Source organism: Lepidothrix coronata, unplaced genomic scaffold (genome assembly GCF_001604755.1).
Source record: "Lepidothrix coronata isolate B3197 unplaced genomic scaffold, Lepidothrix_coronata-1.0 Scaffold82, whole genome shotgun sequence".
NCBI lineage: Eukaryota > Metazoa > Chordata > Aves > Passeriformes > Pipridae > Lepidothrix > Lepidothrix coronata.
Genome location: NW_016690262.1, coordinates 850992 through 857401, shown reverse-complemented (window position 1 = coordinate 857401; position 6410 = coordinate 850992).

Genomic DNA, 6410 nt, shown 5'->3' with positions numbered 1-6410 from the left:
GTTTGAGTACAAAGCTCAGAAAAATTAGAATACAAAGTTATTGTTTTATTTATAAAATATTAGTAACCAAAGGGAATTCCATCTGGTTAGATATTCAAGAATCCTTAAGAGATGCTCTTTCCTAGGATTTCCAGTTTGATTTACTCATCAGTCTTGTTTACCTGATTAACTGGCTCATGACATAAAGGAGCAGATGACATAAAAAAATAAAAATAAATATAGAATTTACTAGAGAATTACTTGAAGTAGATCTAGGGAGTAGATCTTATCTTGGTATCACTTTCTGTATAACAATATTTTCCTAGGTAAACATACCTTTCCTTCTAGGTTTTCCTAGTTTATCGTTCTTGTCCATTTCTGTTTCTCCCTACTCAAGTTTTCAAAGTGTTTCTGATAGTTTTCAATTATATCATCTTGGCAGACCATTTTTCCATAAGGGTTCAGCACTACAGGCTGGGGACAGAGTGGCTGGAGAGCAGCCAGGCAGAAAGGGACCTGGGAGTTTGGATTGACAGGAAGCTGAACATGAGCCAGCAGTGTGCCCAGGTGGCCAAGAGGGCCAATGGCATCCTGGCCTGTATCAGGAACAGTGTGGTCAAAAGGTGCAGGGAAGTGATTCTTCCCCTGGACTCAGCGCTGGTGAGGCCACACCTGGAGTGCTGTGTCCAGTTCTGGGCCCCTCAGTTCAGGAAGGATATTGAGGTGCTGGAGCAGGTCCAGAGAAGAGCAACAAGGTTGGTGAAAGGAAGGATTGGTGAAGTCCTTTGAGGAGAGGCTGAGGGAGCTGGGGTTGTTCAGCCTGGAGAAGAGGAAGCTCAGGGGAGACCTCATCACTCTCTACAACTCCCTGAAAGGAGGTTGCAGCCAGGTGGGGGTTGGTCTCTTCTCCCAGGCAGCTCTCAGCAAGACAAGAGGGCATGGTCTTAAGCTCTGCCAGGGGAGGTTTAGGTTAGATGTTAGGAAGAAATTCTTTACAGAGAGGGTAATCAGGAATGGGCTGCCCAGGGAAGTGGTGGATTCTCTGTCCCTGGAGGTTTTTCAGATGAGACTGGAGGTGGCACTCAGTGCCATGGTCTAGTAACCACGGCGGTGTTGGATCAAGGGTTGGACTTGATGATCTTGGAGGTCCCTTCCAACCCGGCTCATTCTGATTCTATGATTCGATGAAATCAATACTTCCCAATATTTGCTTTTCAGTTTCTTCAAGAAACTGTCATCTTGCAGTGCTGCACAAAACTTTCAGTTCTTAATTATGTCATGTATCTATTATTAATCAAGACAGATAGTCAGACATGAATATACGCATGTGTGGAACTGGAAGAGCTTCTCGGCTGGAAAAGCTTGTTAAAAAAGACAGTATCTATCAATACCTGCCCTCTTGGACTAATCAATAAGCTGTCAGAAATATGATAGATATGTCATTTTTACATAAAATACACCAAATACATTTGACCTATTAGGAAAAGTGACAACAAAAATATTCATGAACACTAAATTTTGTAATTCTTTCTTCATTGAGAAAGCAGTGAGCTATTTTTGTCATTTTGTAAATGACACTGAAATGGGAAGCCTGTTATTTTGCTACTAGATTTTTCTGCTTTGATTAGAAAACGGCAGCTCATTAGCTCCTCTTCCTGTATATGTCCCCATCATCACTCTGAAGAATGCCAGCACTTGAAATAGGACATTTTTACTTTTTTTCCCTTAACTGAAGTGCATTTTGCTTTTGGACTTTACACAAAATTAATTATAATTTTCCCTTCTAATCTCAACTACATCATTAGGACTCTGAGAATGGGAATCTGTTTTCTCTAACAAATGGCTAAATGCCAAACACCAGTGGCATTTTAAAATGGAACCGAGTAAATGCAGCAAAACACATTCTCCTTCTCTGGCATTTACCTTCTGGTTTTTTTCCTTGTGTTTCTGAGAATGTCCTCTAGAATGACTTTACATGCATTAACTTTTTCTCTGATTAAGAAAGAAGGAAGTATTTTAATAAAAGCAGAGCTTTTATGAGGGGGCATATGGAAAAACCCAACAAGAGTATACACAGATATGGAGACACTCATCCAAGTGTTTTGGATAGCCACTGATCACTTAGGATTTCCATCCCCAGTCTACCTTAACTGACACATCTGTTTTTTCACCTTTCACAAATAATCCAACAGAAATGAGCTCTAGAACGCCCCCTCAGGGTAGCTCAATATTACAGAAGGTATCAGAAAAGTAGGACAAAGTTGAGGGCTCTTTACAGGGCTCTGCCTCTAGATAGTTCTTTCATGAAGGGAGCCACCACCTCAACACTTCTGCTCTGTGAAAAGCTGCTGCACTACAGCACAAAGCTGTGATCCCTCAATTATTCCTTAAATCTTTTTACTCTCTCCTTTTTGGTACTGGGGACTGAAGCAGGGAGGAAAAAAGGGGTTGTATAAGAGGCATTTAGCTCATGGACCACACCCTTGTTTGGTTTTACAACTAAGAACCTCTGCACACTGAAGGAGAGTGACATGATGGAAGGCTCCAGAACATTGCACCATTTTTCTTATACCGTGGAGCATATTGATACTCCTTTTGCAGTTGCATCAAATTAAAATGAATGTAGCAGCTCCACAGCATTCAGAAAAGTCTTCCTCAAATGGTAAAATAGTAGCACGTCTTAGCCAAGAATAGGGACCTAACAGCTGACACAGCTAGTAGATTTGGATGAACATCTAACACCTATTGATTAGACAAACAGATAAGTGTGGATTGTGCATGACGCTCAAAAAGCAATCGGGTTTAGAAGGGCCAAAGGAGTCTTTTAAGCAAATAATTACTTATAAAAGGAATAAGCTTTTTTTCATCACCATATTCCTCCTGAAAGAACACATAATCTGGCCAGATATTGATTTCTTACCAATGCCAAGGGATAAAGTCTTTAACACTTTTATGGAATTTCTGTGCAGCATCTGTTGACCTTCTCTGTTCTTTACTCTGGTTAATAGAATTAAAACACCATGTATTTCAGATAAACTACAGGAATAAGGAAAGGTTAAAGGGGGGTTGCTAGTAAGTTGTAAGGTTTTTTATGTTTGGGGTTTTTTTTAGTACTTTTAGTAACTGTGAGTTTAGTTATTTTATCCAAGAAATCAAAACTGTTATACGAACTGTATCTGGTGTGTTGAATACAGGAAAGAAAGAAAGCATGAAGAACAAGTAAACAAGGTCTGAGGTAGTCACATAAATAGCAACTTGTCAATGACAATTAAAACCTAATTATTCCTGATAGCAGTACTGCTCTTTCTCAAGGGTATAAAGAGAACTTAGTTTGCATTCTGAACATGAGTTCAAATATAACTTCATATATTCTGTAGGAATTAAGAAGGTAGAGATTGTTCAGAGCACTGATGAAAAATGTGAACAGAGGATAAAAATAATAAAAAGAAGACAAAAAGTGTGAATTAAACAAACAGTAGCCCAAGCATCACCTTAAATTACACATTGTGAAACCCTCTTCAAATTAGCAGGAGTATAAGCCAAGGGAAAATATATTGCCATACTTACATACACGCATGTTTCATTCTAATTTTGAAAAGTGAAGACATTCAAAGTGTGCAAAAATACTCAATACACCATATATACAGGTTTCCATTCAGAAATTTCCACTCAAGTAGGAAGAAAAAGAGTTTATCAAAGTTATTGTAGTAAACTAGAAAGCATTTCTGAACAAAACCTTCTCCTCTTAGATCACACTGATAAATGCTCTCATCAACCTTAATCTCAACAAGGTTAATTTAAATGATACCCAACAGCACTAAGATCTGCCTTATTAAAAGGACAGTGATAAACTGAAAGGTTGCTGTATTCATTAGAAAACGAAGCTTGTTTTGTTTGGTTTCAACTGGGGAAAACTGATTTGTATTATTATTGTTTTAGTGCCTAGGCAATTGTATTAAATTAAATTAAAACTCCTAGGTACTATTTGCCTTTCATTGTCACCTTTTTCCTTTATTGTCTCCAACATACTGAAATTCTTTGTTGCTCTGTTGCTCCTGACCATTGTCAGACATATAATATACGCCTTAATTTACATTTGTAAACAGTGTGTTTGAAATAAAATATCTAAAAGATGTGAAGAGCAGAATGAAAAGAAAAATGCAATATTTAATTGTTAGTTACTGTACACTATGACCTCATCAAATTCCATTCCAGGTTATAGGACTATACAAAATACATGTCAGTGTTTCTATTGTCTATGTGCCTTTTAAGAAACACCTGTGTTTTATCCTTTAATTATTACAACACATTATATTCAGATCACTGATACAGAGGAGATTCACTTAATGTTTCAACAAACTGATAGGATCCATATCCATGGGTCATGAAGGCCCATGTGTTTCAGAAATGAAAGATGAAGCTCTTAAAATTGTTATTGATCAAAAAATTTAGATTAAAAGCTAAATCACAGTCCTTAAACCTCTCCACAGCTTTTACGAGCAAACTGTCAAGGCTCCTACAAACTGCATCTTGACACACTCACAGGAATTCCATTTTCAGGCACTTATCTTGCAAACCAAGCTCCCCTCAAGGAAGCACAGAGGGGCTGCTCTCCCATATGTGATTCTTCAGATGCATAAGCCAATAGGAATTTTCAGCAAACAACATCTACTCTGTTTTCAAAGAAGAAGGGTGCTCCTCCACCTAGCAAAAACCCCCAATCTTTAGCTCTCAAAAATTAGTTCAAAAGACATCTTGTTCCATGATTATGATTTTCATTTTTTAACCTATGTTTTTTTGCTGGTTTTGGGTGGGGTAGTTCATTTTCTTCACAGGGGCTGGTATGGGGCTGTGCTTGTGTTGATAGCATGGGGATGTTTTCATCCCTGCTGAGCAGGGCTTCCACGGAGCCAAGGCCTTTTCTGCTCCTCACACCATCCTGACAGCAAGTGGGCTGGGGCGTGCACAAGAAGTTGGGAGGGGACACAACCAGGACAGCTGATCCCAGCTGGGAGCCCTGCTTTCCTGGTAACTGCTGAACATCTGCCTGTCCACGGGAAGTGTTGGATGAAAACCTTGTTTTACTGTGCCTGCATGAATGTCTTTTGCTTTGCCTGTTAAACTGTCTTTATATCAATCCATGAGTTTTCTTATTTTTACCCTTCTGATCCCCCAATCCCACCAAGATGGAGCAAGCGAGCATCTGTGTGGGGCTGAGTTGCTGACTGGGGTTAAACTACAGCAGTTTTCACTCTTCTTGATGATTTTCTGATCCCCTTGTAGGTCCTAATGCTTCCTGGCCTGAAATATATTCAGCTGTAGGCACTGGCTATTAGTAGAGGAGTGTGATATGCATTTCTCTCAGTATTCTAGGAAGTATGCTACCCTACAGTTTTCCTAAGTATCTGAAAAGATACCAGACAGATTCCAAGTCTTTCAGTTAAAGAATTAGACCACTGCAAGTAAAATGGAGTGCTTGTGTAACTGTCATATATTACAATTCACAGTCATAATAAATCACAATCATAATAAATGCATCAGTCCTAACGAAATGGTGATTGCTTGTAGTGAGGGTTCTAGAATCAGTTTTTCCTGTCATTACTTTATGTGGCAAAAATTTCCAATTATCTATTCACTCTCTTAATTTATAATTTGTTTTGGCTGAAGAACCAGATCTATGACTTATTCAGATTATATATGTTTTCCTGACAAGCAAAAGTCTTTGGCAGCAGAATGGAACTGACTGAGAGGTATTCATTGCTAATTTTCCTTATATTCTCACTCACATTCAAGACAACCTTTATTAGGCTTCAAATACCAATACTATTTTAGAAATGGAACTTACTGATTTAGGAGGCCAGAGTTTAAGCCCTATTGAGTCAGACAATACCAGATCACAGCTTCAGATAGAGATTTTGAAGCTATTCTCAAGTGCAATTTTACAGACAGCTAAAGGTTCACAAACCATCAGGAAATACCCTTCAGATCTCTCAAAATGCAGTATGGTAGTAACTGGGCTTGGGTCAACAGGTTGAGGATGCTGTTTAATCCTGCCAATTATGGTCCCTTTTGAAAGTGGACACTTGTGACAGTGAAAGTTTTGATCGTCTCTGAATACTCCTTTACATGAAAGAACAGAAGAGACTGTGGCTTTCCAACTCAGACCCATTTTTGTCTTTAGCTGGGCAACAACCATTTGCTTGAAAGCATATTTGGATCAAAATCGGATGTGAGACTAAGGAAAAAGACAAAATGAGCAAAAAGCATGGATGTTCTCAGACATGGCAATACGGTATTTCCCTTTCCCTTTAAGATTCCAGTTGTTTAAATGCCTGGAAAAAATGTTCCTTACTCCAGCCTACTGCACATACCAAGTGTTAAGCATTTTGCTGCTTTGTTATATATGGGCACAGCAGCCTTCTCCATTGCTA